We start from the raw sequence: 27,152 nt of genomic DNA on the forward strand, positions 1-27,152 counted from the left end.
TTGGGGGGAAGTTGATGAATTTTTATTTGGGGATTATGATAAATGGGAGAACTGTTGTGATATGGAAATCACTTTAAAAGACTGATATATATTAATTTAAGGTCGCCAAGGAGTTCAGCTATGTAATTCCTAAATGAAAACTCAAGTCAGCTGTTAACCTTTTTATGGTGTTTTAATTACAAACAGGAGGAAGAAAAGTATTAGAGGGAAAGAGAGAGAGGGGGGAAAGGGAGAGAAGGAAATAGGGCTTAAATACCCACTCTGCTTAAGCTGAGCCAAAGGCCCAAGGCCCTGGATAGCCAAGGCAATGAAAAGAGATCAGTCCCTATCGCTCACGTGACCAAAATGGAGAAACAGTCTCAGGGCTCCTCCACACCAAGCACCAGGCTCCAACAACCTCCTTTCTCCCTCCACTCAGGAAGTTCCCAGCACTCCTGAGCTGTCCTCTACCTCACTTCCTGTGTCTCACCTGTGCCAATGGTGGCTCTAGCTTAACCCAGGACCTCCCAGAGGTCTGTCCCCTTTGCACATGTCTGTTGAAGGTCATATTCTCAAATAATTAAATCTTGAGTTTTGCTGCAGCCCTTCCTAAATCTTATTACCCTGAATAGGGTGGAGATTGTAGTTTCCAAGACCTGATTCTGTTATTCCAAGTATCTCTATTGTTATTGATCAGGAAATAGCTAAATCCCATATTCTAAAGAATGGTCTGAATAGGGTTGAGTAGTTTTGAAATTCACACTGTCCAATAGGCAACTGATGATTAAGGACTAAAACACAGGAAAGAGACCAGATCTGGGGGGTCATCTTTATAGAAATGATCATTAATTCAATGGAAGCTAATATCACCAAGAAAATGGCTAATGAGAGAGAAGAGGGCCCAGAACAGATCTATGTGGGACAGTTTGGGGAAATTATAAAGATGGTGAACTAGCAAAAGAACAAGGAGTAATCATTTAGTTAAGAGTTGAGCCAGGAGAGAAAACTATCATGGAAATCAGGGAGATGACACTACTCAAGAGGAGAGGGCTCTGGCACTATCAAAAGTTGAGGAAAAGTCAAGAAGGCTGTTAATTGAGATAATCCTTCTCCTTCCACCCTATAAGCATTACTATATTTTGCAATATGAAGACTGTTTTGGCGGAACAGGCAGAAGAAACCAACAAGAAGTTTCAACAGCTGAGATGGCGATGCAGCGAAGCACTGTGGAGTGCTTAGGGGGTGTTGGAGCACAAAAGACAACACGGCCATCCATTGCAGCTGAGGAAGTCTCCAGGAGTAATGATTTTCATGCCAATGGACCCAGGCTTCCAACGCCGAGAGAGTGGGACTGTCTCTGTGCATCGACTTTTCCACTTAAATCTCCTTCATGCACAAATGTCTTTGTGCACAAAAATGCACAAAGACAATTGTCATCCTCGGTTACCGAGAGACTACTAATACAGCTTTAAAATTCCCAAAGAATTTTATCTATGTACCTCATTGGACGAAAAATAAGAGATGAAGGGTGTCATTAGGCTTTCTCACTACAAAATCAGATGATAAATTTTGGTCCCATGTTAGCTAAAGAGTTCTGTGAATACCTGTGAATACAAAGTGTTGATGTATTAATGGCTTTTTGAAACACAGTGTTCCAACTGATATTAAAAGCAACCCACAGGTGTAAGCTGAACTTAGCACCACTACTAACCAAGATAAGTTCTAAAGAAAATTCTTATTTTCATCCTCACTGGAGAAAATCACTGTTCTAAAGACATGTGCTTCCTCCTTCCTGGGATGCTTTCAGATAGGATTATAATAAGCTAATGGAGTAAGAGACAATTTGCTGAGTGCTCAGAAAATAGCTCCCCAATGACATAATGGAAAAGAAAAGATGAGCCAGACCAACACCTCTGCAGAGACAAGGGAAAAAGAAAGGAAGGAAAAGACAATAATTCTGTCACAAAAGGCCAAAGATACTGCTGATGAGATGAGAGATCCTGGCAGGCTCTCTGGTATTATAAGAGATGTTATTTGGTAAATATGTCCAGTGCTTGGATGAAATGAAGCTGAGAGGGAAAACTTCTCCACTGGACAACAGAACTGGCATCTGAAGGGATCTCAAAGTTTTGAAAGGCAATGTACTATAGTGAACAGAGAGGAGGACTTGAAGCTGAGAATTCCTGGAGTCAGATCTCATCTCTGAAATATACTAGTTATATCAAAACTGATGAGCCAATTAAATTATGTAAGCCTCAGTTTCTTTATATGTAGAATGGAGCTCATACCTGTGGTATCGAACTCGTGGTGTTTTGCGAGACTGGATGTATGTGAGCTATGTATGTCAAGTATACTGTAAATTTTAAAGATCTATTTAAATGTCATTATTTAAGTAAATTTAATTTAAAACTTAATTTTAATTTAATTTAATATATCATTATTTAATTAGTGAGACAATGTTGCCCAGTAGATAAAATGCTGGACTTTGAATCAGGCAGGCCTGAGTTCAAATTACACTGCTCAACCACTTGCTCTGTCAACTGTCACTTAAGTGCTCTAATATCCATTTTTCTTACTATAAAATGGAGATAACAACTACTTTTGTTTTTGTTGTTGTCATATAGTCATTGAGTCATGTAGAACTCTTCCTGACCTCATTTGGGGTTTTCTTGGCAAAGACATTAGAATGGTTTGCTCTTTCCTTCTTCAGCACATTTGGCAGGTGAGGAAACTGAGGCAAACAGGTTTAAATGATTTGCACAGGGCCAGTAAATTTCTGAAGCCATATTTGAAGTTAGGTCTTTCTGACTCCAGGCCCAGGGTTCCATTCCCTGTGCCACCTAGTTGTCCATAGCACCTACTTAGAAGGCAATTAATTATTCAATACTTCATCAATCTAGTTATCTACCTCACTATGACTTTGAAAGATTAGTTCTGTAAATGTATGGCAAAATCTAAAGTGTTAAGTAAATAGGGAAAGAGTGAAGCTATTCCACTGGGCTAAGAATCTGCATTCCCTCATTGTGTCTGTAGTAGGAGGTGCTCCAGTGTAGGAAGTCCCCATCTTAATCCCTGTAGAACTGATTTGGTTTAGCTTGGTCCCCTCAGGGCAGATGGATAGGGAGACTAGTCAGATTAAAGTGGGGGGGGGGGGGTAGGGAGGGGGTCTTCCTGCCTAAACTTGCTTTAGTTCTATTAGAAGTAAACTCCTTGGCAGAATGATCAGCACAAAATAAGAGTTTAATAAATTATTTTTCATTCATTCATTCATTCATTGGCTGGTTCTTAAATCATCACCATACTCCTCTCAGGGCAGAGGAATGTTCCTGATATAATCAGTTTTATAGTCAAGGGAACTTGAGTTCAATCCTCACCTGACACTATCCCCTGTAGTGTCAGGGCAACTCACTCACTCTCAGTGGCCCCATACAACTCTTTAAGGGTATAAGCCACAGAACAGGGGCAGATGTGACAGAGGGAGTCTCCCTGCTGCTGGGATTTCTCAACACCATTGAAATCATAGATTCTAACAACAAGGACAACAACAAAAAGTCATTGCTCTTAATATTGGCCAGAAGCTAACATGATAAAATGGAATCAGGATTCCTATGAAACCTGACAATTAAGTTTAAAAAGCAACTCTCAAAGCAGAACAAGAGGGCTGATGTAAGATACACAAGTAGGTATATGAGGTTGAATGAGAAATTCATGTTTGGCTTATTGACTCTTTGTGACTTGACTAAATGGGAAACATGTAGGAGAGATGCACATGGAATTCAGATCTTTGACATCTTTTTTTGCCACCAAGTCAGAAGCTGATGACATAGTCCCTTTTTGGCTCCCTGCCAGCTGCTACACTGTGCTATATCTGTCTTTGTTTTTCTTTCTTACTCCCTCTATCCTTCCCTCCCTCTCTCCCTCTCCCTCTCTCTTTCTCTCCCTTACACACACACACACACACACACACACACACACACACACACACACACATGTTTTTCCTCTGTGTCTCTTTATCTGTCTCTATGTCTCTGTCTGTGTGTGTCTTTGTCTTTTTTCTCCCTTAATCTTTGTTTCTTCCTCTTCCCCTTCCTGTTCCATTCCCTTCTCTGCTTCACACACACACACACATATGTACACATACACACACACATACACACGCACACACTCCCTGCAGCATTTCCCCCTGTTCCTTCTGGGTACTCTTTGCTTGATAAGCAATGACATCTTGGGTGAAGCTTTGCCTCTCTTTCTCTCACTTTACTTGGCTTTTAGTTGATAGGTTGTATAGAAAACAAACATATAATTAAATTCATAAAATGAAAAGCTGTCATTTTATTAAAAGGACCAACAAAATTGATAAACAACTGAGAAACTTAATCCAAAAAGAGGAGGAAAACAACAAAATTGCCCAAATGAGAAATGAGAACAAAGGCAAAAGAAATTAAGAAAATGATCAGATAATGAACAACTGCATGATAATAAAATTAAGAATCTAAAAGAAATGGATGGAGTGACTAGCCTAAGGTCACATAGCTAATAAGTGACAGAGCCAGGATTTCATATTAACAAGAGAGATGAAGAGGAACTCAACAACGAGTCTGCATTTAAGGAAATGAGAACACAAACATAATAATATGCCAAAGGAAATCAGGAAGAGATGATTAAAATTAGAATAAAATATATGAAAATACAAACTACTCTAATTCTCATAAAATATAACTTAGGTAGATTAATGTTACAAAAGAAGTAATAGCAGATGGGTGTTATAAATGAATTCTTTCAAACATTCAATGAAGTAGCAATCCTTATGTAGATTTTTTTTAAAGTTTATGGAAAATATCACCTTAACAATTTTTTTCTGTGACATAGCATTTTTCTCTAAATCTGACAAAGAAATATAGAATTTTAAAAAAACTCATGGGGATCTATGGAAAAATAAAAAAAGATGTTTATGAATAGAATATGGCAATTTAAAAAATATTTTTATTGTTTCCTCAATTAAATACAGTCAATAAACATCTATTCTGGACCTACTCTGTGCCAGATACTCTGCTAACAGCTGGGGATACCAAGAAAGGCAAAAGACAGATGCTAATGGAGAGACTTCATACAAAGAAATAAGTGCTAAGCAAGCTAGACACAGGATTAATGAGAGATGGTTTGAAACAAGGTACCTTTCTCAATCCTTTACAATCTAGCTTCTGATCTTATCATTCTGCCAACACTTTCTCTAAAATGTTACTGATATATCTTGAAAACAAACAAACAAACAAACACAGCCTTACCTTCCATCTAAGAATCAATATTGTGTATTGGTTTGAAGGTAGAAGAGTGATATGGATTAGGCAGTGGGAGTTAAGTGACTTTCCCATATAGCTAGGCAGTGTCTAAGGGATGGGAAAGACTTCCATCAGAAAGTGGGATTTTACTTGGAATTTCAAGGAAGCCAAGGATGTCAGGAGTGGGAGTAGAAGGAGAGCATTCTGGTCATGGGGGACAGTTGGAGAGAATGCCTGGAGCTTAGAGATGGAACATTTTGTTCATGTCACCGGACTAAAGACTGTGTGTCAGGGAATGAGGTAGGAAGATTAGACATGCAGGAAGGAGTCTAGCTATGAAAGGTTTTGAATGACAAACAAGAATATTTTTGTTTTGATTCTGGAGGCTGTAATGTATTTGATCCTAGAGCCACTGGAAGTTGCTAAGTCAGGAGAGGGGCAAAGGGGAAGGAGAGGGAGAAGACAAACTTTTCCTAGGGAGAGCCTACAACACTGGGGAGGCAGTGTCAGCAGAGAGAAGGGTCCCTAATTGGAGAGATGTTGCAAAAGTAAAATAATAGCCCTTGGCAACTGTTTGGATTTGGACTCTTAGATTGTGAGCCTGAGGCATTGGGAGAAGGGTGTTGCCTTTGGCAGTGATTGGGAAGGTAGAAGAGGAGGTTTAGGAAGAAAGATAATGAGTTCAGTTTTGGACATGTTGAATTTAAGACATCTACTGGACATCTAGTTCAAGATGACTGAAAGGCAATTGGAGATGCAGTCCTAGAGATAGCAGATAGTCTGTGGAAGGATGGGTAGATTTGAAAATCAATAGCATAGAAATGGAAATTAAATTGGGGGGTAGGGGCTGAGAAGATTCCCCAAGTGAAATTAGCATAGAAGGAAAAGAGGAGAGGGTCCAGGGTAGAACCCTGAGGAACACTAAGTTAAAAGGCACATTCTGGAGGAAGAGCTTGCAAAAGAGAGTGAGAAGTGGGGGTCAGATAGAAAGGAGGTCAACAAGGAGTTAATAGTGCCCAGAAAACCTGGAGAAAAGAAAGTATCAAAGAGAGAAGAAACCCGGTGCAATTGCTATGGGAGGGGGATGGGAGGAGAGGAGGTAAAGAACATCAATCATGTAAACATGGGAAAATATTCAAAGTAATTAATTAAATAAAAATTTCCAAAAAAAAGAGGAAACAGGAAAGAAAGAAAGAAAGAAAGAAGAGAGAGAGAGAGAGAGAGAGAGAGAGAGAGAGAGAGAGAGAGAGAGAGAGAGAGAGAGAGAGAGAGAGAGAGAGAGAGAGAGAGGGAGGGAGGGAGGGAGGGAGGAAGGGAGGAAGGGAGGAAGGAAGGAAGGAAGGAAGGAAGGAAGGAAGGAAGGAAGGAAGGAAGGAAGGAAGGAAGGAAGGAAGGAAGGAAGGAAGGAAGGAAGGAAGGAAGGAAATAGGAGAGAAGGACAAACAGTGTTAAAGGTTGCAGAGATCATTAGGAGGTCCTGGGTTCAAATTTAAGCTTAGACACTGCCTAGCTATATGGGAAAGTCACTTAACCCCCACTGCCTAATCCATATCACTCTTCTACCTTCAAACCAATGCACAATATTGATTCTTAGATGGAAGGTAAGGTTGTGTTTGTTTGTTTGTTTTCAAGATATATCAGTAACATTTTAGAGAAAGTGTTGGCAGAATGATAAGATCAGAAGCTAGATTGTAAAGGATTGAGAAAGTGCAGGTACTTATTTTAAAATGGCCCTTCCAAGGACTAAAACTACAAAGAGGAGAAGGGATATAGGACAATAGAAAGAAGATCTATAAACTACATTAAAGGAATAAAGATTGATGGCAAAAGATTTGGAAAGATCTGTAATTTCGTCAGTTTGTAGAATATCTAGGATGGTGCCTCCCTCTACCAATGTGGATTAAAACACATCTAAGATATAGTAGATATGATTGAAGGAGTTGCTTGAAACACAGAGAAGTTATGACCTTTCAAGGATCACTTGGATGGTAAATGTCAGAACTGAGATTTAAATCTAAATTTTCCTGAGTCTGGGCTCTTAGGTCTATTCACTACATCCTGTCACCTCTAAAGAAGAGGTTAAAATAATGCTATATGAAGAAAATGTGATTGTGTATGCAGAATATCTAAAAGATCCATTACAATAATTGATTCAAGTGATTTTCAAGTATTTGCTATTAAATTAGGAAACAGAAGATAGATCTTAGATAGAATCACATCAATTTTTAATATAATAGTGAAAAAATCAGGAAAAAAGAGCTAGTAACACAGAGTGACCAAGAAACAGAGAATGAGAGAAATATATGTTAAATATATATGTATATTATATATAGAGAAAGAATGGAGATGAGACAGTGTTGTTCATTTATTTATTGACACTCATAAATATGTACGTATATATTTTACATATAGGATCATAGAATTAGAGTAGACAGGGATTTATGATTCATCTTGCACAATTTCCATATCTTACAAATGAACAAATTTGGACCTAGAAAGTTTAAACCATTTTCCCAAGGCCATTTAGTAAATGGCAAAGGAAGGATCTGAACACAAATCAGGATCATAGATTAAATTAAGTTCAGCAAACATTTATTAAACACCTTCTATATGCAGATACAAAAGGCACAAAGAAAAACAGCCTTATTCTTAAGCTTACATTCTAGGGAAAAGCAATACATATACATATGATGTTGTTCAGTCATTTCTAACTCTTTATGACCCCCATTTGGGGTTTTCCTGGCAAAGATAATAGAGTGGTTTGCCATTTCCTCTTCCAGCTCATTGTACAGATGAAGAAACTGAAGCAAACAGGTTTAAGTGACTTGCCCAGGGTCACACAGCTAGTAAGTTTCTGAGACCAGATTTGAACTCAGATCTTTGTTAGGAATGAAGGGACGTTAGGAACACAGGCTTGACCACAGGCCTGACAGTCTGTCCCCTGGGACACCTTACTACTGTATGTAAATACAAAAGTTATATATATTCACACATGTACACATGCATATACATACAGAGTGAGAAAGAGAGAAATTTATACAAATTTACATATACAAGTATTTTTAAGGTTGACTCTAAAAAGGTTACCCCTGCTTTAATATATATTGATCCTACTCAAAATTTAGTCTGTGAATATAGCTTATATCTAGGTTTCCATAAATGTCATTTAAAAGATTCTGAGCTCCTATAAAAGCATTTTGGGTAATAAATGCATTTATCAAGTGCAGAAGAGCTCTTATTTCACCTTGACAAAAAAAATGACAAGATTCAAGGGCACAAGGAGTCAATAATCAATATGCTTCACCTTGCTCTTTTGTGGGCTCTATGTCCCCAAGGACTTCTAAAATCTTTTAAGCTCAGATCTCAGGCTTATAGGAATCTTAAGAATCATCCCTTCTAAGCTTCTCATGTTAGAGATGGGGAACTGAGACCTAGGAAGGCATCATTATCCCCTTCATCATAGAGGTTATAAAGGGCAGAATTTGGATTTGAACCCAAGTCTTCTGACTCCAAACACATTATTCTTCCCATTATAAACTTTCAGAAATAATCCTATTCCCCACCTTTCCCTCAACCCTCAACATTAAGCTGAATTCTGGGAAGTACAAATAGACTTGCCTTAGAAAGGTGTGACTTACTTTCCTGCAATTTTACAGGACTGTTCCTTCATCTCATGCTTTCAAAAGTGTGCATTTTCTTAGACTCACCTCCATCATCAAAAATGTCAAGATGACAACTGCCTGATTGCTAATTGTTTCTTTTCATTATATTTGACACATTTTTAATTGTTTCTATTGATTTATTCTTCTTGTGAATTGCAGCATGGTGATCAGAATACTTAATACCCCTGACCTTCTTGTTTCACATTCAAGGAGGCAGGATATGTAAGTCATTCCCTCCTAAAGATTCTAATATGGTTACAGATCTTTACAAGAAATCAGCAGCAAATTAGAGACACTCAAGTTTGCTCCAACACACAGACTTTTCGATGAAAGATGGAAAGGAAAAAGAGAAAAAAAAATCTGAGGAACCAGTAGGTGCAAAATTCCCTAGAAAACTGATAGTCAATGCCTAGAATGATTCCTATAAGGTAGTGATAGTGAGCCTATTACACAGGTGCCAGAGATGGCATGTAAAATACTTTCTGTGGGGACAGGGGCCATCATCCCCACCCCCACCAGGGTTCATTACTAGAAAGGCAGAGGGACTTGTTCAAAGCTGCTCCCCTCCCCCTCTCCACCATGCCTAACGACATTTTTTTTCACTTCACCAATCTCTCTGCCCAGCACCCCAATGGGAGTGCACAGGGGATAAGGTGGGTGACCCACAGGTTGTAGAGATAGAGGGGAGCAGAGTGCTTGGACCACTCCCCTCCCCCCTCTCCACACTGGCTGAGGACATTCCTCACTTAACCTGTCCTTCCACCCAGCAGCCCAATAGGAGCATTTTCTCCCTCCCCTGTTTGGCATAAAAGGGAGGTATGCTCAGCACTTGGTGGGCAGGAAGGGCATGGCACATGGTCTGGGGGTTGGTGTAGGGGTGGGGCCTGGCACTCCATCTTTAAAAGGTTCAATATCCCTTCTATAAGGTAAGAGAATTGAATGGTCACTGATGAATTTGAAAGATGCTAAGAAAGGAAGCAAGGTGATACTGAAGGAAGAATACTGAATCTGAAAACAGAAAAACCAAATACTAGTTCAAATCTGCTATTTATTGCCTGAGAGACCTTGGGTAAGTGATTTGACTTCTCTAGGGTTCAGTTCTTCCTTAATTAAATGGAGTTGGACCAGATGATCTCTATAATCCCTTTCAGTTTGACCTCTATGTCTGGAGAAATTTAAAGACTGTAGAAAAGTTAGAACCCATTAGATATCAAGGTAAACTGATCTTATATTCTTTTTTCTTCTGATCTTAAATTCTTAAGTAAGTCATATTATTGGATTTCAGGATATATTATCTAGGGCATTCATATTCAAGTATAACTTGTGCTACATGGTCTTAATGGATCTTTCAACTCTGATATTCTTTGTTTCAGACTTGGAAAATAACCTTCTAGTGCAGGGAAACAAATGATAGAATTAGGAGGTAGGTGGCACAGGAGGAATCAGAAAGATCTGAGTTTAAATTGAGCCTCAGATACTTCCTATCTATGATTCTGGGCAAATCATTTAATCTCAGTCTGCCTCAACCTCTTGTACTGTATAATAGGGATAATAATAAACCACCTACTTCCTCCAGTTATGGTAAGAATTAAATGAGATAATATTTGTACAGTATAGAGTATGCACTTAGCACAGTGCCTGGACATTGTTGGAAGTATTTGGATTCAGATCTGACCTCAGTTGCTTCCTAGCAATGTAACCCTGGGCAAGTCACTTAATCTCTGTTTGCCTTGTCATTGTCTTAGAGTTGTTACCAAGTCAGAGAGCAAGAAATTTTTTTATATATAAAAAGGTACAACTAGATCTCTAAGGTCATTTTCAACTGCAAATTAATGCTCTTGAGTCATTTAGACCACCTCCCTCTTGATCCAGATGAGCCAACCCAAGATCAATAGCTTAAAAATTGGCAGAATGGAATTTGAACTCATTTCCTGTGACTTCAGAATTCAATTCTCTTGCTACCAAACCATGCCAACCTCAAAATTAGTATTATTTTCACTATTTGCCCTGTTGGCCTCAGAGAGTAAATTATAATTGTTCTCATTTTTCTGGACCTTCAGGGAACAGACTGTTCTGCCTCTCCTGGAAACTCTGCTTAGGGCCTTTGCTTTGTAGGAATTTAAAATGCTTGATTTGTAGCAGTAATATCACCCCAAGCACCCTCCACCCTTAATGTAACCCACCAGGAGATACATCAGCAGGAAGTTTATGTTCTCCCACTTCAGGCTGTGAAACCTAAAATACAGAGTAGAAATGTTCTTCTCATTTTACATTGTAAAAATAAACATTTTGATGCCTGAGGATTTATCTTCTTTTCAAAGTGTTTTTTTCCCCCAAAAAAATGTTCCTACTAGAAAAACTACTCTTTTTTCAGAATATGCATTCTTCAGAAACTTCTTATGATATCTCTCTTCCCCATTGCACAAATCCCTTTCAAGGGCTTGCTGGAGCTTAAATAGCTCATGAGAGCCAATTGTTAAATTTTCAGTGTGATCATTTACATCTGGGAAATCAGTTTCAAATCAGGACTTGCTTTGTTTGTTGATTTCCTAGACTCTAGAGTTAAGAAAGTAAAAGAGAAAATAATGATGCAAATTAAACTTAAAAGGGTGTCCTGAATCCATTTCCCCCCAGAGAGGCAGTTGTTAAACATTTACCAGAGCATTCTTGCCTGACTCTTGCTTCTGAACTAACATGACTGTGATTTCATGAATGGAAGGAATGAAAGAGATCTTTCAGACCATATGCCCCATGCTTGCCATTTTGAAAAAGAGCAGTCACCCATTAAGTTAAGGGCTGATTTAGGATGTCAAGTTTTGTTTGTTTGTTTTTCTCCCCTGGCCCAATAGGTTCTTTCTTTTCTCTCTTCCAATTGCTAAACACAAAATGTGTGTGTATGTACTTCTATTTTTTTAATACTAAATTTAACTCTTTCAAGGCTGAAGGAGAAAATATAATAACCAAGCTTGAACCCAAAGAAGAGACATGAGAAAGTATTCTTTTCTAGTCCTCTGTAGAGGCAGGGGTCTACGGGTGAGGGATACTATGTACAAAGCCACATTTCTTTAATATGTTGACTCTGTAAAGGGGGAAGGGATAATGTTCATCCCCAGTTCAGATGAAGTAGGCAAGAAATACCATCACACAGGTTGAGGTTTGAATAGAAGAGGTAGGAATAATTCTCTAAGTCAAGAAGGGAAAAACTTGATTGGCTAAGTAAACAAATTAGCCACATACCGGGAAGCTTTAAATAGCTATGGTTTAATTATAGGAGCTAAGTGATACAGTTGACCTGGAATCAAGAAGACCTGAGTTCAAATGTGACTTTAGATACTAACTAGTTATTTGACCCTGGGGAAGTCACTTAACCTCTGTCTGCCTCAATTACCTCATCTGTAATAGGGATAATAAAATTCTAAAGCTGCTGTGAGGATCAAAAGAGATAGTTGTAAAGTGATTTGTAATTTTAAAGCACTATAGAAATGCTTATTATTATTAGTGAATTTCAGCAGCTCAAATGGGAAAGATTCTTCTGTGGGAAAGAGGCAATTTATCCCTCTTCCTTCCCCTCAGCATTATCCTTATAGTTTTGGAGTAGAGCTCCTGGACCAGGATGGAGAAGGGATACCCTCTAGTCAGACACAGATATGGAGGAAAGAGTCATTCCAGTTAGGAAGCTGCTTCAATATGCATGACTCCTCAAACTGAGGAGTTGGATTTTGAAAAGGAACAAACCCTGGGAACTCAGACACACCCAAGGATACTATTAAAGATGTTACAAAAAGATAAGGGACAAAAAGATAAGCAGTACTGAGAATTATGAGTTGCCTTTGCTACAAATGTATTCTACAAATATATCTAATCTCACTACCATTGTACTCTAAATTTAAACCCACTCTTCCCATAGACATTGTGTCTATCATGAGACAATGTGCCTTGGGTTTATGGTAGGGGGAGGTGAGGATATTTTATAATGACTCTTCTTTCATCTTAGTAAATGCTTTTTCTAAGAGCTAATTGTATCTCCTGGCTAATTGTTCATGGAAAGCACATAAGTGAGGTCTTGAGGCTGATGTCACTTGAAATGTGTTGATCTACAAAGTTGCCCCTTGAACCAAGGTATCAGTTGCCCTAGGGGATCTAATTGCTAAGTACATGTTGAAGTGAAGGTAAACCAGAAAGGGTGCTACAATTAGGTTTTCTGAACTGCTCTTTTTTTCTGCTTTTTCATACTTCGGAAAGGATGAGAAATACATTGAGATAAATAGATGAGGTGAAAACAAAATCTATCAAAAAAAAAATTACTTCCAAAATGTAATTCTTACCTCCTCAAATCACTATGTGGGCACATTTTTTTAAATTTTTTACTCCTAAGTACTTTCAATGTCCTCTAAAGGGATTATAGATTTAGAAGTAGAAGAATCTTAAGGACCATCTAGTCCAGTGATGGCAAACCTTTTAGAGATTGAGTGCCATGCCTCCCCCCCACCCCCCTCCTCAAGAGACCATGTGCCATACTCCTCTCTACCACTAAGTGCCAGGTAGGCCTTGTCCCCCCTTACCCCACACAGGAGAGGGAGAAAGTGCTCCCATTGGGCTGCTGGACAAAGGGGTGAGTGAAGTGAAGAATGTCCTCAGTAAGTGTAGAGTTGGGGAGGGGAGCAGATCCGCCTGAGTCCCTTTGGCTTTCTGGTAATGAATTGGGAAGGGAGTGGCTGAATGCCCACAGAGAGCACTCTGTGCTCCATCTTTGGCACCAGTGCCATAGATTTTCCTTCACTGATCTAGGCTAACTCCCTCACATTACAGATCAGTAAGTAAAGTCCCAGAAAGGAAAGGTCATTTGCCCAAAATTACAAAGGAAATAAATGTCAGAAGTAGAATTCAAATCCAAGTTTTTTTATTCCAAAGGCAGTGCTTTTTCTGTCTTTCCTTCTTTCCCTCCTTCCCTCCCTCTCTCCTTCCCTCCCTCTCTCCTTCCTTCACTCTCTCCTTCATTCCCTCTCTCCTTCCTTCCTTCCTTTCCTTCCCTTTCTTTCTTTCTCTCTTTCTCTCTCTCTCTCTTTCTTTCTTTCCTTCCTTCCTTCTTTCTTTCTTCCTTCCTTCCTTCCTTCCTTTCTTCTTTTCTTCCTTCCTTCCTTCCTTCCTTCCTTCCTTCCTTTCTTTCTTTCTTTCTTTCTTTCTTTCTTTCTTTCTTTCTTTCTTTCTTTCTTTCTTTCTTTCTTTCTTTCTTTCTTTCTTTCCCTTCTGTCTTAGTATCAATTCTAAGATGACAGAGTAGCAAGGGCTAGGCAAATAAGCTTAAGCAACTTAGCCAGGGTGATACAGTTAAAAAGTGTCTGAGGCCAGATTTGAACCCAAGGCCTCTCCAATCTAGGTGTGATACTCTGCCCACTAAGCTACTAGCTATCCCTGCCAAAGAATTTCAACAGTGAAAGGAACCTTAGATATTGTGAAGACTAGTTCCTAAAGCACAGCTATCTCTATCATATGGAATTAGTCAGATGGTAGATAGATAGATAGATAGATAGATAGATAGATAGATAGATAGATAGATAGATAGATGTAATAGAGTCAGAAGGCTTCCCACTCCTCTGGAGAGGTGGGGGCCCACAGGTGTGGAACATCGCATAAAACACCAGATTTTTTTTTCTATTTCGGTTATTTTTGTTGAATTTTTTCTCTTTTAAAAAAAATTCTGTATTATAAGAGCCACAGGGGAAAATCTGAGTCATGTAAAAACAAAATATATCAATAAAAGCAATTATTTTTTTAAATTGGGCCACCATAGGAATTATGGAATTTAGAGCTAGAAGAGACCTTCCAAGTCAAAGTCCTTTATTTTATATCCCTACCCAAATGGTCTTCTACTGGGAAGTTATGATTAAACAGCAATTTGTTTGAAAATATCTGTGGATTTTTATGAGATAATGAGTGGAATATAAATCAAAAAAATGATATGGCTTCCACAAACTTTTTAATAATATCCTAGGCTATGCTGAGATGCATAATGCCAAGAACTAGAGGTAATAGTCTCCACTGCACTCTGCCTCTGTATGAGGCAGCTAGGTGGTGCAATGGAGAGAGCACTGGGCCTGAAGTCAGGAAAACCTGAATTTAAACCAGTCTCAGATACTGACTAGCTATGTGACCCTGGGCAAGTCCCTTAACCTTTATAAGCCTTAATTTCCTCACCTATAAAATGGGAATAATAACAGTATTTCTATCACAGAGTTGTTGTGAAGATCAGATGAGGTAATAGTTATTAAAGTTCGTTAAAAACACTGAGCATATAACATCTGGCACATAATAGATGCTCAATAAATTCTCATTTCTTTCTCTATCTCATGATCAAATATTTCAATTTATTAGAAGGCCTTTCTTTTACTAATCAAATATGCCCTTCTCCATGCATTTAGACCAAGAGAAATACCAAGCCCCTCAATTTTTTTTTGCCAAGTACTTGAGGATTAGAAGGGGATTGGGGGGGGGTTGTATATACAATCCTCTGCTCCCTCCTGATGATAGCCAGGGCTGCTGAATCTGGACCTGCCAGTCATGCTGCCCAATTGAATTGACAGTAACTGATTGCAGATCCCTGGGTTGTTAGGTGGCTATTTCTAAAAGTCTCATGCCTCCCACTGGCTTGTTGTCCATCACTTTCTAAACATTGTAACTGTGGCTACCTCAGGGACGCTTAGAGATACAGCTTCTGTCTGTGAATCATGCAGGGTTCATGCAATAGTTTAGATTGGAAGAGAGCTCAGATGCCCCTTGTCTCTTTGGATACTCCTTGTTTCCCTGGGTAAAAGCATGAAAGCACAGTCCCGATCGGGCATGATTAGAAGCAGAGCTTGGGACTCATTGACATGATGCATTATTTATTAGGTGCAGCTGTCTCAGGATTACTTACACAACCCTGACTCAGAGACATTGGGTATGCCTGGGCAACTAATGAATGACCTGGATGGAACCACCAAGGAAAAGGGGCCAGATTCTCTAGCTCCGTTTTGGATTGGGATGGAAGCAGGCACTCACTAAGAAGGTGTCCCAAATAATCCTGAACCATTGTATTTGATTGTTCTATATTTACTCTCTTCATTTATTTCCCATGTATTTATGTAGGTTCTTGTCTCCTAAGTGAGGCTGTAAGAGTAGACATATTCCATTTATTGTATTTGTTTCCCCAGCAGTAAGCAAGATGCTTGTTGATTGAGTGAACTTGTTGCTAAGGCAAAAGAATGGATGGAGCTTTCTCTGCCTTTTCTTATCCCCCCAGTATTCAGAGAATGGTGGGCTTTAGGATTCTTTTCCTTTTCAAGGTTCCCCTCGATGGTCAATTTGACAATGATTTTAGCTGTTTTCATAAACTCTGAAGCCTAGGGATGGTGGGGTGAGCACACAGTATGATTTGTCCAGGTTCCCAACCCCCAACCAGTAGAAGTCTTCCTGGACCCTGCTCTCCTTTAGAGGTGGCCCAAATAGAAACTGGAGGGAAATCACCCAGGATTCACAAGGAGGAAGAGAGAGGGCTGGGTAGCACTGGGGAATTGCACAAAGCTTTCAACTGCTCCCTAAAAAAACAACAAAAAATATTTTTAAGCAAGTTATGAAATATCATTAAGAGGAAGTATGGTATAGTAATTAGAGAGAAGCCCTATGTTCCAATACAACTTCTAGCATATAGACTATATGACCCTGGGCAAGTCACTTAACCTCAGAATTCTCTAGGCAGTGAAGGTACCTACCTTACTGGTGGAGGGAATTTCCTCATCCCAAAGTATATAAAGTAGTCGTGAATAATTAACAATAACTGAGGAAACAATCCAAGCTATTTGATTTATTAACAAAAAAAGGCACAATAAACAGGTCATTGAACTCCCCACTCGGTCCAAAGCTCTGTTTACAAAATGAGACATATTTTTATGTATTAAAAACTGTTACTCAAATAAAACCAATTAACTAGAAGAAAACTACCAGGATATAAGCCAGGCCACAAAATTAGGTAAACTCCTTTCTTTTTTTTTTTAAACCCTTACCTTCTATCTTAGAACTATGGTTCTAATACAGAAGAGTGGTAAGATCTAGGCAATGGGGATTAAGTGACTTGCAATTAAGTGACTAGGCAATGGGGATTAAGTGTCACACAGTCAGGAAGAGTATGATGTCAGATTTGAACCTAGGACCGCCCATCTCTAGGCCTGGTCTCAATCCACTGAGCTACCCAGCTGCCCCAAGGTAAATTAATTTCTAATTGGAGGAAAGATTAGAGTTGAGAGGTGGGAAGAGTAAGTTTTGGTTGAGTTGGAAAGAGGACAAGTAAGTTTGGAGGTCTTTCTTTTCCCAGAATTGGGAAATGCTGATTAATTACATCCACTTGCATTTATGGAAAACTAGATGGCTTATACCATTTAGCTTCTCCTAGATGATTTGCAGATAGACAAGAAGATGGAGTAGAGAGCACATATGGTAGCATGCGATGGAGTCTTAGTTCATGACATAGAATCTAATTAGTTTTCTTGATTCCCATCAAACCAACTCTATTTTGTAATTTATTTTCACTCAATCTCATCTGAATCATAGGTCTGGCCCCTACCACTATACAACAGTTCAGTCTCCAAGGGATCAGAAATGGGACAGTGGAGAAGAGTCCGGTGGCTTTATACACTGATTATCATTAATGACAATATTCATGTTAGGAGTGGTACATAAGATGGCATCATGGAAATGGAAGTAGGCTGTCATGCTGGCATAAGGGATAACATATGAATAGCCTTCACATGGTATGCTGGTACCTACAGAAGGCTAAAAGTATGAGAGGAAGGGTGCCAGCATGATGGATAAATCTTCTATAGAGGATTTATGGGAAGACATAGGCCAGACATTCACAGGATGAGAAAGCATGGAAGAGGTACTGTAATAGATAATATCATCTATTATAGTACCAAGTTAAGAGTGGAGTGGAAAGATGTGGTATCCACATTGCTGAAGCAATGGAATCATTGAAGTCCTGAAGAAAAGAGTTAGATGGAGGCCTGATATTTAAATAAATTGGCCAGGGGCAGAAGATCATACAAGTACCCTAAAGAAGGCCATCAAAGAGCCAGAAAAAGCAAATGGTTCAGGAAATAGAAAGAAAGAGGCAAGAAAATAGCTCAAATCATTAGGGATTTTTTAAGAGCCAAAAAAGGAGCATCTAGGTGGCTCAATGGACAGAGAGTCAGAGCCTAGAGATTTGAGATCCTGGGTTCAAATTTGGCCTCAGATACTTCCTAACTGTGTGGCCCTGGGCAAGCCACTTAACTCCCATTTCCTAACCCTTACCACTCTTCTATTTGGGAACCAATATTTAGTATATATTAGATTCTAATATAGAAAGTAAGGACTAATAAAAAAGGCAATAGGGTCTTTATAGAATCTAAGAGCTACAAGGGAATTCAGTGGTAGAATTATGAATTTAGAAATAGAAGGAAGCTTAGTAGCCATGAAGTCTAAGCCCCTCATTTTGTAGATGACTTGCCCTAGCTCTCAATAGCTAATAAGCATCTAAGGCAGGATTTGCATTCTTGTCTTCCTAGCTTCAAGTTCAGCATGCTATCTGCTCTGAAATAGAGTCTATCTAGTCTAACACATACCCAAATGGGTCTCATATCTTTTGCTTACTCAAAAATTGGTCATCTAGTCTTTGTTTGAGGACCTACAGTGAATGAATGAATGTATTTGAATGATTTGAGTAAAGATAATACTAAGCTCTTGCTAAATGTCAGATACACAAGGGATACAAATACAACCCAATAAGGCAATTCCTGCTCATGTGGAGCTTATATTCTAGTAGGGGAAAGCTGCATATAGAGAGGAATTGTGACTAAGGAAGAGTGTTTTAGATAGAGAAAGCATAAGGAATGGTGAATGAATTCATTAATGAAGGAAGATGGCACAAGATGGTCAAGAAGTGGTGTATTATAAATGGGATTGATCAGGGGAAAGTAGAATGTTTGCCAATCAGAAGCCCAATGAGTTCACTACTTCCTTCAAGTTCCTTAGAGCTATCATCTATCAATCAATCCACAGGTTGACTATACTCTCTGCCTGCTATTATGCTGGGCACTAGGCATACAAGTAGAAAGAATAAAGCATTCCTTACTAATTTAGTTATTAAGAACTTTTTCTGGATAGCAAACTCAAATTTCCTTCTTTGCAACTTCCAGTTATGGCTCCTAATTGAGCTCTTTATCCAAATCTAGTGCTTGTTCATTATCCTGTGCTGATTCCTGCTCTCCAGGTCCCCCAAAGGTGTCTGATCCATTTTTCTATATGGCAGTTCTTCAAATACATGAAGAAAACTGTCTTATGCCCCCACCCAAGATTTCCACTGTCCAGATTCTTTCCAACTGCTATCACCACCTTCATATGGTATAATTTGCAGTGCCCTTTAGCATCCTAATTATTCTCTTCTAGATGGATTATTGAAGGAGTAGACATGACAATTATTGATCCATTGCCTAAAAGCCAATTTCCTGGTGGTTTCATTGATGTGTAAGAGGACAACATGGAATACCTATTCCTCTGATACTGGATTAAACTGGACCCAGCTCAGGTTGTCCTTTGGTTTTTTTCACTTTTGTTTATAAGTGAAGAATCTATGACATGTGCTCCAGTCTCTATTGCTATACCCAATTACTGGCCACTGCCTTCTGTCTGTTTATTTGGTCTTATACAAATAGGTTCTGGCTCTATTTTAATCACTAAGTCATGTTTCTGAGTATTCTCAGGAGTTAGTTAAGGAGAGAGTGATTGTATCTGAATGTTATATAGTCAGGAGACAAGTTTTAAATAGCAGTTTCATGAAGAAGTCAGCTATAAGCCCCAAACTTAATAGTGAAGAGAGAGGATGCTTAAGGCAAACAGAGATTTAGGACAAATGGAAATATATCTGTCATTTGGTCTCAGGAACACAGTCCTAGAATAGTGTCAATGCAGAAAAGATAGAAGCCTTGGAGATATTTCATCCCTCTGACCAAGGATAGAATTCAGCCTTACTGGAGTCATGAAAATATTCCAGTCTTTATCTGTTCTGTGTCATTTCCAGGGCAGCCTGGACCAAGGAAATCCCCCTGCCTCATTTCTCAAAGGAGACCTAATAGGCAGTGATTCATATTGGTTTAAGATTTTCTTGTCCGTGGTTTAGATTATGATCTGATGATCCAAAGGTAAAAGGATGAGAACTTGTTTCCATTAGTAGTGACAATGTCAAAGGCAGACAAAAGAAGATAGGAAACTCTAAAATATACAAGAGCACTTACAGCAGTATGTTTGAGGGGAGAAAAACCTGGAAACAAGGTGAGTATTTATTGATTGGGGAAGACTGAACAAATTGTGCTCCCAGAATGTATTGGAACATTCTTGTGTCACAGAAAGCAACTTAAAAGAGAAATTCAGAGATGCATGGGAAGATTTGCATGAGTAGAATTAGGGTCAAGTAAGCAGAATTATGGGCAGAATATACATAATGACTCTAGTCACTTTAAAAGAAAAGAATAAGAAAATGAAGCTAATCTACCTAGTTGTAATGACCAAACATGACTCAGGAGAAGAACTAAGGAAATGTGCTACCCTCCAACCTGTCATTGAAGAAGTAGGGGATGGGGGACACATGGGTGTGGAACGTTATATAAATCTTCATTGATTTGCTCTGACAAAAAAGAAGATTCATGAGGAGAGGGAGGGAAAAGGAATATCTAGAAATGACAGTGATGTAAAAAGCATAAGGCAACTCTGTCCCTCTGTATCTCTCTCTCTGTCTCTGCCTGTCTCTGTCTCTCTCTCTTCCTCTTCTCTCTCTCTCCATGCACACACTCACACACACATTTACATATATTTAAAAATTGTTATATCTACCTACATATTTATAGATCGACAGAACCGAATAACAACCATTTGCATCAATTCAACATTCATTTAGCACTTTCTCTATGAACAGTCTTAGGAATATAGCATGAAAAACAGCCTCTGAATTAAGGAGATTATATTCCAATCAAATAACATAAGCAAATGAGCAGATAAGGAAATACAACATAGTTATGAATTGAGAAAGGTTTTCCAACATAAGCATGTTAACCAATTAAATACCTACTATGCACCAGGCACTTTCGCATGTGCTAAGGATACAATGAAATACAAAAGACAATAAAATGCTAGCTAGACACTACAACAATACATGACAAAGATTATACATTGTGACCAAACAAGATTATGCCAGGAATTCAGAGACAGTTTAATATAAGGAAAACAATCAACATAGATTATAGTAATAACAAACATAGCAAAAATCATATGATTGTATCAATAAATGGAGACAAAGTCTTTGATAAAATACAACACTCGTTCCCATTAAAAACACTGAAAAACATAAGATATGAATAGAGTTTTTCTTAAAATGATTTGGAACATCTACTTAAAACCATCAGTAAGCATTATTTGTAATAGAGAAAAGCTAAAAGCTTTCCCAATAAGATCAGCAGTGAAACAAAGATGCCCATTATCACCAATTTTATTTAACATATGTTAGAAATGCTAGAAATAGCAGTAAGAGAAGAAAAAGAAATTGAATAATCAGATTGAGCAAAGCAGTAATAAAACTGTCTCTTTTGGCAGATGACATGATAATATACATGGGAAATTTTAGTAATGCAACTAAAAAGTTAGTTGAAAATATCAATAATTTTAGAAAAGTAGCAGGATATAAAATAAAACCATAAAAATCATCAGCATTTTTATATATTACTAACAAAATCCTGCAAGAAGAGATAGAAAGAGATAGTCCATTTAAAATAACCACAGGTAGAATAAAATACCTGGAAGTATACCTGCCAAAACATATCCAGGAATTATGCAAAAATAATTATAAAATACTTTTTAGACAAAAGAGTTAGATCTAAATAATTGGAGAAATATTAACTTCTCATGAGGGATAGGCAGAGCCAATATAATTAAAATTACCATTCTAGCTAAGCCAATCTACTTATTCAATGCCATTTCAATCAAATTACCAAAAATTCTTCTGATTGATCCAGAAAAAAAAATTCTTAATTCATTTGGAAGACCAAAAGATCAAGATCATAAAGAATCATTTAAAAAAGTAAAGGAAGGAGATCTAGTAGTACTGGACTATAAACTATGTTATAAAGCAGTAATTATCAAAAACTACCTGGAAGTGGCTAAGAATAGATAGGTAGATCAATAAAACAGAAATATAACAAACACTAGTAAAAGATTATAGTAACTTTGCATTTGATAAAAAATATATATATATAGATCCAGGTTATTGGGATAAGAAATCACTATTTGGTAAAAAAAAAAATTGCTGGGGCAAATGGAAAGTAGTTTGGCAGAAGCTAAGTATAGACCAATATCTTACACCATTCACTAAAATAAGATCAAAATGGGTATATTGGGGCTGCTAAATGGCTCAGTGGATAGAAAGCCAGGCCTAGAGACAGGATGTCCTGGGTTCAAATCTGGACTCAGATATTTTCTAGTTGTGTGACCTGAAGCAAGTCACTTACTCCCAATTGCCTAGCACTTGCCATTCTTCTGACTTGGAATTTATACTTGGCATTGATTCAAAGAAGGAAAGTAAGGCCTTAAAATAAATAGATATATAATCTAGACATAAAAAAGAGATAGCATAAGCAATTCAGAACAGGGAACACATAACCTACTATATTTATGGATAGGAGAGAAATTTATAAATAAATAAGAAATGGAGAGCATTGTGAGATGTAAAATGAATCATCTTTAGTACATTAAATTATGAAGTTTTTATACAAATAAAACAAATACTGCCAAGATTAGAAGAAAAGCAGAAAATTGGGGAAATGAAGTCTCTTGGATAGAAGTCTTTCATATCTTAAAATGTTTAGAGAATATTTTCAAATTTATAATAATAAAAGCCATCCCCAATTGATAAATGGACAAAAGATATGAACAGATAGTTTTCAGATGAATATATAGACAGATGGAAAAATGTTCTATATCACTACTAATTAGAGAAATGCAAACCAATACAATTCTTCGCTTTCATCTCATACTCATCAGATTGACTAAAGTGACAAAAAGGCAAAATGATAAATGTTGGAGGGGATGTGGGAAAATGGGGACACTCATACATTGTTGGTGGAACTGTGAGCTGATCCAATCATTTTAGAGAGCAATTTGGAATTATACCCAGAGAGTTATAAAACAGTTGTTTCCCAAGGAGATTAGAGGAAAAGGGAAAGAACCTATATGTTTCAAAATATTTATAGTAGTTCTCTTTGGGGTGGCAAAGAACTTGAAATTGAGGGGATGTCCATCAATTAAGGAATGTCTAAACAACAAATTGTTGTATATGATTGTGATAGAATACTATTGAACTATAAGAAACAATGAGCAGACTAATTTTTTTAAAAAAGCTTGGAAAGAACTACATGAGATAATGAAGAATGAAATAAGTAGAACCAAGAAAACATTATATACAGCTACAGATTTAATATTTGAAGAATGCACTGGTGAATGTTCACTTCCAAAAAATGAACTAAAAAATAGAAACATGAAAGACAATTTATATATATACTGGATGACACATTCTGTGATGTGGAGGTGGAGGGTTGCAGGGGTATTGATATACCTGGAAATAAGTTATATTGATGAAATTTTTAAAAAGAAAAAGCAAGACAAAAAGTCCCTGCCCAACAAACTCACAAATTAATAGGAGGAACGTAACATAAAAAGAAACCAAAATGGAGGATTGGAGAATAATAGGGAGTGTAGTCAAGTGGGAAATGAAGGAATGGTTGTTCTGGGTGCCCTCCTTAAGTGGAGGATCTGGGAAAAATTCTCCACTGTCCATCTTCCACCTTCTCTGAAATGAAGAAGGGACCCTATGGATGGTTATTCCTGTTTATTTGTTTTTACACTCTTCATGACTTCATTTTGGGTTTTCTTGGCAGAGATACTAGAGTGGTTTACCATTTCCTCTTCATTTTATTTTTTTCATTTTTTTTAAACCCTTACTTACTTACTTACAATACTGTGTATTGGCTCCAAGGCAGAAGAGCAGTAAGGGCTAGGCAATGTGGGTCAAGTGACTTGCCCAGGGTCACACAGGTAGGAAGTGGCTGAGGCCAGATTTGAACCTAGGACCTCCTTTCTCTAGGCCTGGTTCTCAATCCACTGAGCTACCCAGCTGCCCCCCTTCTCATTTTACATATGAGGAAACTGAGACAGAGAGGATTAAATGACTTGTCCATAGCTCTGTGTCTAATAAGTGTCTAAATCCAAATTTGAACTCAGAATGATGAGTCTTCCTGACTCTAGACTTGGCACATCCATTCTGCTGCCTATCTGCCCTAGGTGTGAGTTTCAGAGTAGGTGTGATTTTGTTGGATTTTGAAATTCTGATAAAGATTAAGCATATAGCCAGGAGGGAAAAGGAGAAAAAAGGGAAGATCCCGTTTCCTTAAGTCTTCTACTGATCTTCCCAATTACTGACATGATCAGTTTTAGAAATACAACTACTTTTGCTCCCTTGAGCTTTCATTTTCTTTCTTCTTATTCTTTAGGATGAGGAAATGAGGAAGTGGAAAATACCCAAGGTTGGCCTAAGGCATGATGTAGAATAAGAAGATGTGGAAAAGTTAGCCTTTCCTTCTCTTTGTACTGATTTAATTTAGTCCAGTTGAAGAAATTAGTAGAATGTACATTCCTTGAAGTGGGAACTACTTCATTTGCCTTTATTACCCTAGCCTCAATTATATTGCCAGGCACATAGTAGGTGTTGAATAAATCTTTGTTGAATTAATTTAAATGGAACCAGATAAAAGGTGGGGAACATTCTAAAATACCTGCTTACAAGGACAGGAGAATTTTTTTAACCTAGAATCTCTATCCTCCATAATTATCTAATATTATAAGATATTTAGTTACTGCTTAAAGTAATGTGGCCAATATATCACTGTCAGTTTTTCCTGATATTCAGACTTTTCCCATACAGCTAAATGATGTTGCCTTAATCTTTTTCTTTTTCTTTAACCCAAGGCTAGAAGACAGAAGAGACAACATAAAAATTACCTCATTATCTGGATATACATTAAAAGAAAGAGAAACTTCCCTGTTGTTTTAGCATCAGGGAAGATGAAGAGATGGGGAGCTCAAACGATTCTGTTTCTAGGTCCCATTTTGCCAATCAGCTAGATGTGTGATCCTCAGGCAGGTAACTATCATTCTGTCTGCCTTTGTTTCCTCATTTCTCAATTGAGAGAACTACACTACATGATTTCTGCTACCAGCTCTATGATACTTTCCCAGCTTTTGGTCGCCATCTCTACAAAATTCCTAAATCCTCGTATCCCACTTATGTTGATGAAGTTACCCAAGTTCTCAATATGCTCCATTTTTTAAAAATTGAGAGGCCCTTTGTAGATTCACAGAGATGTACATCTGGAGACTGATGGGTTCTTAGAGGCCATCTGGTCCAACTCCACATCTTAAAGACAAGGAAAGTAAGTCTTGAAGAGGTTTAAGTTTTTACAGTGCAACATAATGAATACAAAGCTGACTTTGAAGTTAAGAAGACTTGAACTCAAGCCTGACCTTTCATACAAAGTGCCACAGAGGTTGTAGACAGGGTGATCATCTACATTAAGGGTGTGGGAGTTCCCTACACTTATGAAATCATGGATTCAGAACAACAAAAAAATATCGAGGGCCATTTCTTATCATTTCAAGAATGTTGGTGATAGCAATGTATTTAATGGGTAAGAACATAAGAGGGTGAAGGGAGTGAATTGGAATCTGAATCTGAGGGTCTTGAATCACAGACACTTATTAGCTGCTTGACCCTGGGCAAGCCACTTAACCTTTCTGGGAAGAGTTCTCCCCTGTCAACCTTCCACTTTCTCCAATTAGAAGAAGAGCTGTCAAGCACTAAATTTTAAGTGAGTCGATATCACTAAAGCAAATGTAGAAAGGACCTTGGTCCTGATGATCAAAAACATTTTGGGGGAAGTCAGGTGGCTCAGTGGATAGAGTTCAAAGTCTGGATTCAGGAGACCTTGGATTCAAATCTGGCTTTAGACCTTCCTGCTGTGGGTCCCTAGGCAAGTCACTTAACCCCAATTACCTAGACCTTACCACTCTTACCCTCTTAACGAAGGAAGGAAGGAAGGAAGGAAGGAAGGAAGGAAGGAAGGAAGGAAGGAAGGAAGGAAGGAAGAAAGAAAGAAAGAAAGAAAGAAAGAAAGAAAGAAAGAAAGAAAGAAAGAAAGAAAGAAAGAAAGAAAGAAAGAAAGAAAGAAAGAAAGAAAGAAAGAAAGAAAGAAAGAAAGAAAGAAAGAAAGAAAGAAAGAAAGAAAGAAAGAAAGAAAGAAAGAGAGAGAGAGAGAGAGAAAGAAAGAAAGAGAGAGAGAGAGAGAAAGGGGGGAGGGAGGGAGGAAGAGAGGAAGGGAGGGAGGAAGAGAGGAGGAGAGAAAGGAAGAAAGAAAGAGAGAGAGAGAAGGAGGGAGGAGGGAGGGAGGAAGAAAGAAAGGTTTGCTTATATCAAGCTGAAATTTTATTGCCTCCAATTTCTATTGATTTTTCCCAAGTGTGCCCTTGATACCAAGCAGGTCAAATATAATCTCCCTTCGGCATGACAGACCTTCAAACACTACCACCTAATAATGATGGCTAACACTTATAAAGAGCTCTAAGGTCTGCAAATCACTTTATATATATTAACTCGTTTAATCTCCCTACCAACCCCATGAAGTAGGTACTGCTATTATTTCTATTTTACAGATGAATAAACTGAGACTGAGTGAGGTCAAGTGTCAGCCAGAGTCACCCAGCTAATGTGGCTGAGATTCGGGTCTTCCAAACTGAAAGTTTATTATTGGGCTATCAATGAGATAGTATCTCCTATAAATGGAATGTACTCATTCCGATACTCCAGTGGATCCATGATGGTACTAGCTATTCCATGCAAAAAAGCAAACAGCAACCTTTCTATGTTTTCTCCTTTTTAGTTCTTGTCCATGTCCTAACATTAATTTTCCAGAAGGGGTCTACCCAATATAACAGAAGTCTTCCTTTGAGTCAGTTAGGCAATAAATATTTATTAAGCACCAGATGTGCCAGATACAGTGCTAACAAAAGGCAAAAGACTATCTCTTCCCTGAAGGATCCTTGAGTTTTCTGAAATTTCATGGATGCC

General features: G+C 38.1%; 1 long non-coding RNA gene across 1 annotated transcript in view; it reads right to left on the reverse strand.

Moving 5' to 3' along the window:
- Positions 1-15,781: 15,781 nt before the first annotated feature.
- Positions 15,782-27,152, reverse strand: part of LOC103093002 (uncharacterized) — a 52,082-nt gene continuing 40,711 nt past the window's right edge. Inside the window, exon 2 of the long non-coding RNA XR_471874.3 lies at positions 15,782-16,494. This is a non-coding gene — a long non-coding RNA (uncharacterized LOC103093002). The remainder of the gene's footprint in view (positions 16,495-27,152) is intronic.

Source organism: Monodelphis domestica, chromosome 8, assembly GCF_027887165.1.
Source record: "Monodelphis domestica isolate mMonDom1 chromosome 8, mMonDom1.pri, whole genome shotgun sequence".
Lineage (NCBI taxonomy): Eukaryota > Metazoa > Chordata > Mammalia > Didelphimorphia > Didelphidae > Monodelphis > Monodelphis domestica.